The sequence below is a fragment of the Leptonychotes weddellii genome, chromosome 7, assembly GCF_054177405.1.
Source record: "Leptonychotes weddellii isolate Sample4059 chromosome 7, ASM5417740v2, whole genome shotgun sequence".
Lineage (NCBI taxonomy): Eukaryota > Metazoa > Chordata > Mammalia > Carnivora > Phocidae > Leptonychotes > Leptonychotes weddellii.
In genome coordinates this window covers 131,057,060-131,071,563 of record NC_138375.1, presented here as the reverse complement: position 1 = coordinate 131,071,563, position 14,504 = coordinate 131,057,060, and the positions used below count along the sequence as shown (strand labels likewise).

Sequence of the window (14,504 nt, the reverse complement as noted above, 5' to 3'; positions counted from 1 at the left end):
ATTCCATTAGATCTTCACTTACAGGAAAGGCAGTAATACCCTTAAAATTGTTCTCCTTCAACTGTTGCTTAATTTTAAGAAAACCTCGAACAGGCCCTCAAGACCTGGGTTATGCTTTGCATTTCCTTTTATGTCTCTTTTGCACAAGTGATGAGTGGCGGAGCCTGGTTATTTATTTATTTATTTGACAGAGAGAGAGAGAGAGAGGGCACAAGGCACTGGGGGAGAGGGAGAGGGAGAAGCAGACCTCTGCTGAGCAGAGAGCCTGACATGGGGCTTGATCCCAGGACTCTGGGATCATGATCTGAGCCAAAGACAGATGCTTAACTGACTAAGCCACCCAGGCATCCCAGAAGCCTGGTTTTGACCTCAAAAATCTGTCTTTTTCTGTGGTGGGCCATCACCAGGCCTGCTCCATGGAAATGTCTGGCAGCCCAGTGGCCTGGCAAGGAATCAAGTGTGGTGATAGCTATGTTGTATAAAGTGCTTTGTCAGTGCTAACAGCTGTGTTATGTTACTGTCATGCAGTGGTACATTTTGAACCTGAACTTGGATATTAGCTTGCTTGACGCACAGTAATACGTGTGTGGGTACTGATACTGATGTATCCTGCTTACCTCCAATGCAAGCTCGCGGGCCTACAATGAAACAAGAGGTGGTAAATCTGCAGTGGCTGGCTTCTCTGGATCTCAGGAGAGGGTCCCTCGTTTCACACAGGCTGCTGAAAATACTAAAACTCAGATGCACTTTCTTGAGGAGCAAGGGAGGTGCAGCAGAACTGTATCCATACACAATATCGAAATCCCTTGGTCTCGCATGTATTTTTGCATCCTTTGTTTGCTTGTTCAGTGGGAAAACAAAATATAAGTAATGAAGCTCAAATCATTGCTTTTTGCCAGTCTTTGCACCCTGAACCATCTTTGGGCTGGCCTCTCTCCTACTTTACTGCTGGGTACTCAACCGTTACTAAGCTCAGACCTTCCCCGGATGCCCCATGCTGGTGGAGAATTCACTACTTGGAAATTGTGGTTTTCACCACCAGCAAAGAGTCCAGAAGGACCACCTCACTGTGGGGAAACTGGCATTAACTGTACAAGAGACCCGACACCCTCCACAGGTAACTTCATCTTTGGAATTTATCTGTGGACCATTTCGTAAAGATCTGAGAATGCTTTCCATAAACTGGGGTCCAATTATGAAGAGAACTGACATTTTTTCCCTTTAGTCTCTTGCCATAGCTGAGATCAACTAAAATTTTCTGAAAATATTAATATTTATAATTTGAGGGAGGTCAGCTTCCCATTATGGTGGGATAAAGATGATGGTAGTTCCTCTCTGCAAAAGCAAGTACAAAACTGGGTACAACTGTCAAAAATAATCATTGAGAGGCACTCGAAATTGACCAAAGGCAGGCAACAGAGAACAATTTATCCTTGAAAATGAGAGCGTTTTAGGGAAGAACAGCAGGTTATGTGGCCCTCTTGTCTGAGGCTCCCTGCATTCCCTAGGGTTGCCAGATAAAATACAAGATGCCCAGTTAAGTTTGAAGTTCAGATAAACAAAAATTAATTTTTTAGCATAGGCATATCCAAAATATTGCATGGGATATATACTAAAAAATACTCATGATTTATTTTAATTTCAAATTTATTTATTTTAAAAAATTTTATTTATTTATTTGAGAGAGAGAGAGAGCACAAGCAGGGGAGAGGGAGAAGCAGGCTCCCTGCTCAGCAGGGAGCCAGATGCAGGGCTCGATCCCAGGACCCTGAAATCATGACCTGACCTGAAGGCAGATGCTTTACCGACTGAGTCACCCAGGCGCCCCTGAATTTCAAATTTAACTGGATATCCTGTATTTTTTTTTTTGCTAAATCAGGCTGTCTCCCCCTTCTGTCCACTCCACCCCACACCCCAACAGTGGAATCAAGAATGTGGGGCTGGATGGGAAAACCAGTAGCTTTACTGGCCAGAGAGGGTGTACTTGATTTGAGGTGGGAAGTGGGGATGAAAACCTGTGGATTTGTTGGCTAACAGTGATGAATGTGGCTGGGAACAGGAAAAATCATCTGCTTTACTAATGTGACAGTGCAGTTCTTGGGGTGAGTGTTAGGCCAGTTAGCAACTTAATAGAGACATCATAGAAATGAGCTCAGCTCTTCAGATCTCCCTGGCTGAATGGAAAACCACAGAGATGCACAAAGGAGACCTGAGAGAACTGAGAAGAAAAGAAATCCCAAGGAAGACCTAACTGATTGCAAATTTGAATACATTCCCAGACTTATCAATCAGGAGAGGTTGTACGCTTTCTGGGCATACGATGTTTGAGTTCAGCTTCTGCTCCAAGTATTGACTGACCCATGATGCTCTGTAGACACAGGGGAAACCATGATGGTGCCATGGTAAAAAAGGACACAAATAAAAATTTAAAAAATCTGTCCAGAAACATCAGTGACTGCCCACCACAGGGGGGACAGATTTTATAGTGTAAGTCCAGGCAAGTTACAAAGAAAAGGGAAAAAAAAATCCTCAGAAAAATGAGACAGAATTAGAGCTGTTACAACATATTATCTAAAATATCCGGTTTTAAATCCCAAATTATGAGACATACAAGGAAGCAGGAAAGTGTGATGAATATTCAGGGAAAAAAAAAAAAGCAATCAACAGAAACTAATTCTAAATGGGCTCAAAGACCTCTAAGCATCTATTATAAATATGTTCAATAAAATTAAAGGAAATTGGGTTTATTTATTTGAAAAAACTGGCAGTGAAAGCAAGTAAGAAATTGCAAAAGAGAAATGGAAACTATAAAAAAAATAAAAACAAAAGGCAATCTGGCATTGAAAAGTAAGATAACCCAGTGCAGAATTCAGCAGATAGGCTCAACAACAGATTTGAAATGGCAGATAAAAGAATAACTGACCCTGAGGATAGCAATTACCCAATTCAGAGAACAGAGGGAAGAAATGAGATCAAAGGACAGAGCCTCAGAGACCTGTGGGATGATATCAGGATAAGTCTCTAATATTTGTGATAGGAGTCATGGAGAGATGAGAGGGAAAGGGGCAAACAAACAAACAAACAAAAAAATTGAAGCAACAGTGATCTAAAACTTCCCCAAATTTGATGAAAACCTGTAATCTGCAGATTCAAGAAGCTCAAAAAACTCCACGAAGGATAAACACCAAGAGAAGCACATCTAGTCCCATCACAGTATAACTGTGGAAAGACCTAAAGAGCAAGTCTTGAAAGCAGCAAGAGAAACATGACTCATCGTCAAAGAGAAACAATGGTGTGGAGAGTGTCTGACTTATCAGGATATAATGGCGTCCAGAAGGCAGTAGAATGACAAGTTAAAATGCAGAAAGAGTGTCGTTCAAGAATTCTCTACCCGACAAAGCTATTTATTCAGAAAACAAGAGGGAAATAGACTTCCCAAATTAATAAACACTGAGAGTATACCTGCCCTATGAGAAATACTGAAGGAAGTCCTTCAGGATGAAAGGAAATGACAATAGATAGCAACTCAGATCCACCAGAGGGAATGAAGAGCACAGGAAGTGATAAAAATGTAGGTCAATATAAAAGACTGTATACATTTTTTCTCTTTTCTTTGAATTTCTTTAAAAATGTACCATTGTTGGGGCACCTGGGTGGCTCAGTTGGTTAAGCATCTGCCTTCAGCTCAGGTCATGATCCCAGGGTTCTGGGATCTAGCCCCGTGTCGGGCTCTCTGCTCAGTGGGGAGTCTTCTTCTCCCTCCCCCTCTGCCCGTCCCCTGCTTGTGCTCTTTCTCAGATGAATAAATATAAATCTTTAAAAAAAGAGCATACCAAAAAAAAAAAAAAAAAAGAGCATACCATTGTTTAAAGCAAATGTAAGACTGATTTTGGTTTATAACATAAATAGATTTAATATTTATGGTAGTACCATAAAAGATGGGGAGAGGAAATGGAGCTTACTGGATGAAATTTGCTATATTTTATCAAAATTAAGTCAGTATTGTGGTCGGTGCCTGCCTGGCTCAGTCAGTAGAGCAAGCAACTCTTTTTTTTTTTTTTAAAGATTTATTTACTTATTTATTTATTTGAGAGAGAGAGTGAACAGAAGGGAGGGGCAGAGGAAGAGCGAATCTTAAGCAGACTCCACACTGAGGATGAGCCTGATGCAGGGCTTAATCTCATGACCCTGAGATCATGACCTGAGCTGAAACTGTGGGACGCTGAACTAACTGTGCCACCCAGGTGCCCCAAGCATGTGACTCTTGATCTGGGGGTTGTGAATTCAAGCCCCACGTTGGGTGTAGAGATTAGTCAAAAAAAAAAGTTAAGTCAGTATTAATCTGAAGTAGATTGTGATGAATTAATGGTACATATTAATTCTGAGATAACTATCTAACCCCCCCTCCAAAAAAAACCACAACAACAATAAAAAACAAAACTAAGAAAAGCTTAAGAAGTAGTAGAGGAATTAAAATAGTATCCTAGAAAATATATATTTATGCAAAGGAAGGCAGTAAAAAGGAATAGGATAAATAGAACAAGAGACATATAGAAAACAAATGGTGAATTGTCAGACATCAGTTCAACTACATCGGTAGTTATGTTAAAAGGCAGAGATCATCTGGATAAAAAAGCAAGACCCCACTATGCACTGTGTATCAGACATACATATTTGTTTAAAGACAAACATTGGTTGAAAATAAAAGAACAGAAAAGGTACAGCTTGCTGAAAGTAGCCATAAGAGAGCTGGAGTGATCATATAAATTTCAGAAAAAATAGACTTTTTGACAAAGAATATTACTGGAAACGAGGAATATTTCTTAATCATAAAGATTCAATGCATCAGGAAGCTCTAACATTTATAAATGATTATATATTTCACAACAGTCTCAAAATACATGATGCAACAGGACAGAATAGAAAGGAGAAGTTGACAGTTCAGCAATAATGGCTGGAGATTTCAATAGTCCTCTCTACTTAATGGAATTACTAGATAGAAAATCAGTAAGAATATAAAAGAAAATCACTTCCAACTTGACCTGACATATATAGAATACATCCCAAAATAGCACAATATACATTCTTGTTATTGTTGTGTGTCTTGTCATTTTTGATTGAATACTGGACATTTTGTATAAAAAGAATAGTAGAGCCTGAGGTAGATAGTATTTATGCCCAGAAATGGGCATGACTCTTCTCAGTGTTTCATGAGAGAAGGTTGAGCCAATGCAGCTTCGGTTCAAGCTGATTGTAGGTTTTGTTGTTGCTATAATTACTATTAATGTATCACAGTCTTCTAATGCCTCTGGGCGGTGTGGGGGGGGGCGGATTGCCGCTACCTTGTACTTAATGTGGATTCTAGGGTGCTGGTGGATTTTTCTGTGTTCCCAGTTCACCTGCAACTTAAAGCAGCCCTGACTGCATACAGGGTCTGTCTCTATGGCTCTTATCTTTCTCATGTTGTATCCTGCCAGTTGTTGGTTATTGGGTGGGAAGCTAAAGATGGGGGTGAAGTGGGGGCTCTTCATTCTCTTGGTCCAGGCTCACTGAGCCAGACCCTGGGTACATGGATCTCAAGAGTAGGGCTTTTTCAGCATTCTTGTCCCTCAAATGGCAGCCAGACTCTGGCTAGTATCTACGGAGAATTTGGGGCAGGAGAGAGTTCCCTGCTCTTCCCCGAGTGGTAGCTGACCTCTGCTTTGTGTCAACACAGAAGCAGCACTGGACCTTTGCTTGAGATGAGTGACAGGTGGGTTGCCTTGTTGCTCCACACCCCAGCCCTGGTGGGAGATTGCTAGCCCTTGTTGCTAGTACATGGTTGGTGGTGGGTTTGAGGGGGACTGCCTGACTCTGCCCTCGGAGTTCATCTTTGCCTGGGATGGGGGAGAGAGGGAGGGTTTTCTACACCTCCACAAGTGATGTTGGCTTCTATCCCTGCCCAGAGGCAGTGACTCTTTGCCTAGGCTGTGTGGGTGGGAGCACTTCCTGCCCCTTCCCCAGGACCCACAGTCCTTGACTCCTGCTTCCAGAAAGGTCTCTCTTCACAAAGGGAAAGTAGGTAGGGCCTTATGTGCCTGTGCACTGGTGTGGGGGTTGGGAGGTGGGGTGAAGGTGTGCAGACTTCTTGTGTCTGGAGCAACCAGGGATGTGAATGTGCCTCTGGCCCACACTTGGCCTTGAAGAATTCCTTAAACATGTATCCATTTTCTGTTTAAACCCTCTTTTAAGGTGGTTGTCTCTTTAGGCGGTGCTTTGCCACAGGTGAAGCAGTTCAAGCATCTGGCCTCTCCTAGGGGCCGGTCATCTGAAATTTAGTTCACCTGTCTGCCTTGCTGCTTCAGCCCTCCAGGGGGCTCAAGGCAAATCATGATTTTGTTAATTATCCAGCTTTCTGTTGCCTTCAAGGTGGGTTCAAGATCAGTTCTTTTGTGGCTTTCTGCATCTAAGGGGAAGAGAAACAGGACATCTCCCGTTTCCAACTTTCTTTTTGAGTCTCCTGTCCCACAGGTAGGTAACAACTCCTCACTCTTTTGGGGGAGATGATGATCATTAAGTCTCTATACACCTGAAAAGAAATGGAAGGCATCAAGACACCTTATCCTTCCTTCTTTAAGAGTTGAATGAAGGGGCACCTGGGTGGCTCCATCAGTTAAACATCTGCCTTTGGCTCAGGTCATGATCTTGGGGTCCTGGGATCGAGTCCTGCATTGGGCTCTCTGCTCAGTGGGGAACCTGCTTCTTCCTCTCCTTCTGCCCCTCCCTCTCCTTGTGCATGCTCTCTCTCTCTTCTCTCTCTCTCAAATAAATAAATAAAATCTTTAAAAAAAGAGTTGAATAAGAACTAAATGTTTTATAGCTCATAGTTCCAAGTGTAAAATTTTCATTTTCTGATATTAAATAAACAGGTTGTTTTTAAAAAGAGGGGGTCATGAAGAAATGGGGGTCTTGATTGCAGATTTTGACTTACTTTTGCTTTGAATAGTTTCAGATTCTTCATGGTTGCTTAAATTATACCACCTTGTATTATATAGAACATCTTTTTTTTTTTTTTTAACTGTTACAACTTTGTGTGTGACTTAGGTATGTGTACAGTGAAGTATTTGGAAGAGATGGACTTTGGCCAGTTGATGGAATTTCATTTCATCTTCTCATGAAATGACTTTAAAAATGAAATGAAAAGGGCGCCTGGGTGGCTCAGTTGGTTAAGCGACTGCCTTCGGCTCAGGTCATGATCCTGGAGTCCCTGGATCGAGTCCCGCATTGGGCTCCCTGCTCGTCAGGGAGTCTGCTTCTCCCTCTGACCCTTCCCCCTGTCATGTGCTCTCTGTCTCTCTCATTCTCTCTGTCTCAAATAAATAAATAAAATCTTTAAAAAAAAAAATGAAATGAAAAGTTTCAGCTTTCACTTTTTAATTCTTTTGGCAAGATATGATGAAAAGAAATTCAAGAAGAGTAGGAAGATGTCATGTGAAATGCCAAGAAAATGGATTAACGAAAAAAATAATCTGTTTTAAGGTAGAGCAGTTCAAATATTAAGGAAAAGACCTAATTTATTCTAGTGAGAGAGACATTTTGGTGGTTTTATTTTTCATATGAAGAACAGGTTATTCTTTATTTAAATTAATGGATACAGCCAGCATTTCACACAACCCTCTGACCCACCTGTCTAGAGAGAGAATGGTAAACCAACAAGGATACAAAAAAACTCACAAAATGAATCCTAAGAAGGAAATATTTGGTTTAAATGCCTACAAGAACTTTGCAGGTGTCTGAGACACCTCAGTGAGGCAACTGTTTTTGCAATTAAGAAAATATGAAACTTTTATGTGAAATCAACTCACAGAAGCTCTTGGTCTTCAGTTTTTAGGTGTGAGGCCAAGCTACATCTGCATAGGACTCTGTCTGCATGATGACTAATGTTGAGCTTGGCGGCTTTATTTCCATGTAGAATAAACACAGTCTTCACACAGGATCTTATTTTTAAAATTGTATGTCTCTTTTACTCCCTAGGTTTTATGAAATCATCTAATACTCCTGCCTACAAAATTCTAACATTCTCCTAGAATAGAATTACTTTTTGGTGACATGGAAAAAATTATATGAAATTCAGATTTCAGTATCCATAAATAAACTTTAATGGAGTGCCGCCACCCCATTTGTCATGTATTGTCTGTGTCTGCTTTTAATCTATAGCGGCTCCATTGGGTAGTCATCCCAGAGGCCATGTGGCCCACAAAACTTAAAATATTTACTCTGCTTCTTTACAAAGGTTGCTGACTCTTACTACACATCAGTGTGCCTCAAACTTGAACATACACACCAGTCATCCAAGGATCTTACCAAAATAGAGACTTTCTTTCTTTCTTTCTTTTTCTTTCTTTCTTTCTTTCTTTCTTTCTTTCTTTCTTTCTTTCTTTCTTTCTTTCTTTCTTTTTCTTTCTTCCTTCCTTCCTTCCTTCCCTCCTTTCTTTCTTTCTTTCTTTCTCTTTCTTTCTTTTTCTTCTTTCCTTCCTTCCTTCCTTTCTTTCTTTCTTCCTTTCTTCCTTTTCTTGCTTGCTTTTCCTTCCTTCCTTCCTTCCTTCCTTCTTTCCTTCCTTCCTTCCAGAGAGGGAAGGGGCAGAGGGAGAGAGAGAGAGAGAGAATCTCAAGCAGACTCCTAGATGAGTGTGGAGCCTGTTGCAGGGCTCAATCCCATGATCCCGAGATCAAGACCTGAGCCAAAATCAAGAGTCTGACGCTTCACCAACTGAACCACGCAGGTGCCCCCAAAGTGTAGATTCTGGTAATCTGATGAGTGGTTAGTTAGAAGGAGCTCAGAGATATAGACTTCACCACCTTCTCTCCTGGAGGCTGCAGGCATTTCCCTTCTCACTTCTTGGGAATTCTATTCCCTTCTTGGTCGCCTGGACCCAGAGCAATGAGGGTCAGCCACACAGAGGTGGGCTGAGTGCAGCCACAAGAAAAAGAAGGGCAGCCAGCAAGATGCCCTCTGTCAGCAGAACTAGTTGAGAGTGGGGGCAGGATGCAGGGGCGTGGAGGGAGGAGGCAGTGTGTGGAGGGAGCCATATCTTACCCTGAAATATGCCCCCACCTGCTCCTCCTGGCATCTTCTCCTCCCCTCTGCTACCTCACCTAATATTCTCACCATTAAGTTCACATGGGTATAGAATAGGATTCCTTTTGGTTTGTTTCAGTAACACATGCTGATGTGGTCAGGAGGACTCAGGGCTCTCTTCCTGCCTCTCTGGCTTCTCTTTCGCCATTTTCTTTGCTTTGTCTGTTTCCTCTCTTCATTCAAGCTCCTTTCTTGTCCTTCTCCTCTCCTTACTCTGTATTCTCTTTCTGGGCGATGCCATCTGTTTCCATGGCTTCTCTTGCTAGCTTTATCTTGATAACTTCCAAAATCTTTCTTATCCGGGCTTTCTTCTAAGTATTGTTGTGCCTGCTTGAACTTTCCACTTGGGTGTATCACACTCAATTCAGATTTAATATTCCCCTGCAGGAGTTCATGATCATCAACTCCAGACTGCTGGTCCTCTAGTGCTTTCTCTTATAGTAAATGACTAGCAACCCCCACTCAGAAGTTTGTGCCAGACAACTGGAATTGACCCCAAAGATACAAATGTAGTGATCCAAAGGGGCACCTGCACCCCAGTGTTCATAGCAGCAGTGTCCACAATAGCCAAACCATGGAAAGAGCCAAGATGTCCATTGACAGATGAATGGATAAAGAAGATGTGGTATATATACACAATGGAATATTATGCAGCCATCAAAAAATGAGATCTTGCCATTTGCAACAATATGGATGGAACTAGAGGGTACTATCCTAAGCGAAATAAGTCAGAGAAAGACAATTATCATACGATCTCACTGATATGTGGAATATAAGAAACAAAACAGAGGATCATAGGGGAAGAGAAGACAAAGTGAAATAAGACGAAACCAGAGAGGGAGACAAACCATAAGAGACTCTTAATCTCAGAAAACAAATTGAGGGTTGCTGAAGTGGTGGGGGGTGGGAGGGATGGGGTGGCTGGGTGATGGACACTGGGGAGGGTATGTGCTATGGTGAATGCTGTGAATTGTTTAAGACTGATGAATCACAGACCTGTACCCCTGAAACAAATAATACATTATATGTTAATAAAAAAAAAAAAAAGAAGTTTGTGCCAGAGACCTGGGAGTCAGCTTTGCCTTTCCCTCTTCCTTAATGCCCATGAGCTATTATTATTACCACCTCCTAAATATCCCTGGGATCCATCCACTTCTTTCTCACAGTCCCCATTCTAAGTCACTGGTACTTGTCACCTGTTCTTCTACAATAGCCTTCTGTGGAATCCGTGTATTTAATGTCACCGTGTGAAAATCATTTGTCCTCACTGTGGCCAGAGTAATCTGCTTCAAATGAAAATGTGATCATATCCTGCTTCCTCAGAATAAGGTCCAAACTCCCCATTACGGTCTTCAGGCCCTGCATACTTGGCCCCGGACCCCTTTTCTGTGCCTGGTCTGTCTTGTGGACTTACTCCCTCGCTTCCTGCATTCCAGCCATATTCAGTTTTTCCCATGTTCTTTTTTCAGCCAAGTCATTTAACCATGATGATGCCTATAATTCTCCTTCTACCCATCATATAATGGCTTTTATCTCTAGTCTTAAAATTCGCTTCCTCTGGGAAGCCTTTCCGGAGCCACCAGATGAAGTCAAATATTCAGGGTGTGCATTTTCATCATAGTGGGTTGGACCTGGAGTATAATATGATTGAATTATGTCTACATATTTACAACAAAGAAATAGGATATTATTTAAGGGGAAAAAAAAGGGACGCCTGAGTGGCTCAGTCGGTTAAGCGTCTACCTTCGGCTCAGGTCATGATCCCACGGTCCTGGGATTGAGTCCCGCATTGGGCTCCTTGCTCCGCAGGAAGCCTGCCCTCCCCCATCTCTGACAAATAAATAAATAAAATCTTAAAAAAAAAAAAGAAGTAGGATATTATTTGTGTCTTGAGTGCCCAGGTGCAACTTACCCTTGTTGCAGTAGACCTTGGTTCCTCTCTGTCCCGCAGTTTAGCCCAGATGAGAAGTCTCAGCTTTGGCAGGATGTGGCTGGCTGGTTGGCATCAGCTCTTGTACGCTGGCACCCAATAGACTGCAAGCCCTGTGAGGTCAGGTACTGTGGCTTTTCCACCACCGTGTCCTAAGCACCTGGCAGAATGCCTGCCATCAATAATTATCTGTGAATAAATGTCAAAAATATAGGCAACCAATTTGATTTGGATGCAAATCATGGGAATGTTCAGGAGTCGTAATTTCTAATATCCTCACCTTGTAGAGAATCCGTTTGATGACTGCTATTACTATGACTGCCCTGTAGGGCTTTAGTGTTTCCCACATAAATCAGGGTGGCATCCAGAATTTCCTAGCAGAAGATCAGCTTCCTGCCTGGACATGGGGCATACTGGCTTCGAGGGAAGAATAGCATAAGAGAATTTCCAGATCCATGTGCCCCTGACATTGTTGAGGGAGTGAGTCCTCAGCTCTAGCCACCCTTCTGAATGAGGCTTTGAGACGACCTTCATTCTCAGACATGATTCCACTATGTAGACTTTTCCTGTAAGGACTTCTGAGATTCAGCTTTTCTTCCCAGCGATGAGAAACTTTGTCTCAGGTGTCTTAGCTTTGATAATGTTGTGGTTCCATTCTTTTTTAAGATTTTATTTATATATTTGTCAGAGAGAGAGAGAGCACAAGCAGGGAGAGTGGCAGGCAGAGGGAGAATCAGACTCCCCGCTGAGCAAAGAGCCCGATGCGGGACTTGATCCCAGGACTCCGAGATCATGACTTGAGCCGAAGGCAGACGCTTAACTGATGGAGCCACACAAGTGCCCTTAAAATAAAAACTTAAAAAAAAGCTAAAAAAGAAAATAACGTATATATTTTTTTGTTTGCATGCTCCTGGCTTCGTGCTTTAGAAACAATGGGTTTCCCATGATTGTGCTGAGAAGTCTTGGGCTCTTTCTTGTCCTCCTGATGGGCCCAGCGTCAGGCAAAACACAACAGAATGAAACAATAGAAATCGTGGTGGCTGTTAGATTGACCTTTTTGTGTCCTGTGAGGAGTGGCATTAATGTCAAACTGAACTCTTGTAATTTTAGGACTCCCTGAGAGAGTGCAACGGCACGGGGAATTTGTTCATCACACCTCAGCATACACAGGAAGAAGAAAAAGACTCATCCACAACAATCTCACGGCAAGTGGGGGCTGAAGTGCCTGGGGGCACTTTGGAAGCATAAGTGGGAGACAATGAAGCAATACATGGAGCAGGGCTAAATGACATACGCATATAGTCTGATGACCTGCACACAGCACTTGATAAGTAATAGCTACTCTTATTCAAATCATAAGTTTTTTGATTAACTCAGTAGCATCTCTGAGCAACTGCTGAAGAATCATCTGGCCTTATTTTCATCTCTGGGCAAGGATGTGTGTGTGGGTGTATGTATCTGCATGGTATGGGTGTATGTGTATGCATGTGTGTGCATGTGTACAAGAAGAGAACAATCTTTGTATTAACCTGATAATCCTTTTCTATGAGAAATCACTTCTGCTGGATTTCTAGGGGGTGGAAAATAGCCTGTTTGCATCTCTAACACTTGCCAGCAAGGAGCCTAGCAGAGAGTCAAGTCCTTCAGTTGGAGAAGTGGTGGGCATTCTGACAGAGAAAGTCGGGCACTGTAGGGAAAAGTGGATTCTAACTGAAGGGTAATTAAAGAAGCAACAGGACTGGAATGACCATCATTTGGAAGTGAGGGGAGAAAGACTAACGAGAGTCAATGAAGACTGATGGTATAATGCTGACCTGAAGCTAAGTTTCTAGCATTGCCTGAATAATACATAAACTTGTAATTAAGATTTAAGATGATGCCCTGTGGGAAATGTTCTTTTGGGCCAGAAGAATTCAATATTTCTTGTGGTCATTAAAGGAAAGATGATAAATCATCTTTTCCTTCTCTGTTGGAAGTAAGAGAGTGGGAATTGGAAACACCAAGAAAGTGCTGAGGTATTTAGAAGGAAGAACTAAGGCTGCTGGAGATGGTACCAAGAGGTTAGAAATTCCAGACTCATAGGAGTCTTGGTGAGTTCTCATCTGCTGAAATGTGTGGCCAGAAGAGTTGTGACTTTTTGGTGTGGGTGTTGGGTGGACAGTGGGGAGAGAACTGACTTGGAGTTTTGAACTTTTAGGAGTTTGTTTTTTTTTTTTTTTTAGGAGAAGTTGATCTAAACACTTTCTGTCCTGCTGATTGGTATTTGTTGACAGAGAGTGCACAGTGGGGAGGGACAGAAGGAGCGGGAAAGAGAGAATCCTGTGCAGGCTTCCCCCATCAACACGGAGCACATAGATGATCATACTGGGCATGGATGGAGAGAATCATAGATACCCTTTTTTTCTTCTTTAGGCTACAGGTTTAGAGAACAGAATTTTATTGATTTCAGTAAGCTATGAGAGGTAGTTTTATTATACTGTCAATAAGGAAGAACAGGGAGAGCTTTCCTTCTTCAGTTTCATTTGTCTGAAAATGTCTCATTTTTTAATAATGGTTTGGCTGCATTTAAAATTTTGGAATAATGGCTCTTTTCCCTCAGCACTTTAAAGGTGTTAATGAATTATTTTCTTCTGTTGTTACTATCAAGAAGTCTTTTGTCAGTATAATTAGTGTTCCTCTATAAATAATTGATCGTTTTTACTCTGGCCTTGTTTCTTTTTGTGGTTTCACCATGAGGGTTGATGTGTAGATTTAGCGGTATTAATTCTACTTGGGCTTATTGTGGTTCCTGAAACTCAGGCTTTGTCTTTTACCAGTTGTGAAAAAAATCACAGCTATTATCTTTGTCAATATTGCCTCTCTCCCATTTCCTCTGTTCTCTCTTCCCAGTCTCTTAAAAGATACATGTTAGACCTTCTCATTCTCTCTTCTGTTTCCCCCTAACCTCATGTTCATGGTTTGCCTCGCTCCACTTATCCTGGTTCATCCTTAATTATTTCCCCACCTCTGTCTTCCTCTTAACTGGTTTTCTCTTCAGATTTCAGATCTGCTGCTCTGCCTGTGCATTAAGGTGTTCATCTCCTAAAGTTCTGTGTGTTACTTCAACCAATATGTTTGTCCTTTTGTTCTGATGGTCGGGAGGATCTCTTCCTAATCCATCTGTCCTGAGAGTGGATCCCTTTGAGGATCCCAGCTTGATGCAGAGTCTCTTCCTACCTTCCCTGGGCCAAAGCTCATCTCTTTATGGCTATTAATATGCAAATCCTTGTGTTACCACTCCTCACCCTTCATTTCCTGGTGTCAATAAGCTTCCGTTCCCACTTACCATTTTAGCTTCTATTGAAAAAGAGAAAAAAAATTTCTTCGTGTTCCTCTTCATTATGGGGGGTTTTCTTTTATTTTTGTGTCCTTGGGCATGCATTTAAGTGGAGTTTTGTTATCAAGGTCCCCTAGATG

At 41.9% G+C, this 14,504-nt stretch overlaps 1 long non-coding RNA gene and 1 pseudogene across 1 annotated transcript in view; one reads left to right on the top strand and one right to left on the bottom strand.

Moving 5' to 3' along the window:
• Positions 1 to 7,000, bottom strand: part of LOC102733175 (ubiquitin-conjugating enzyme E2 U pseudogene) — an 8,434-nt pseudogene extending 1,434 nt beyond the window's left edge.
• Positions 1 to 14,504, top strand: part of LOC145722767 (uncharacterized) — a 93,721-nt gene that overhangs the window by 25,103 nt on the left and 54,114 nt on the right. The window contains exon 2 of the long non-coding RNA XR_014147285.1: positions 12,159 to 12,253. This is a non-coding gene — a long non-coding RNA (uncharacterized LOC145722767). The remainder of the gene's footprint in view (positions 1 to 12,158; positions 12,254 to 14,504) is intronic.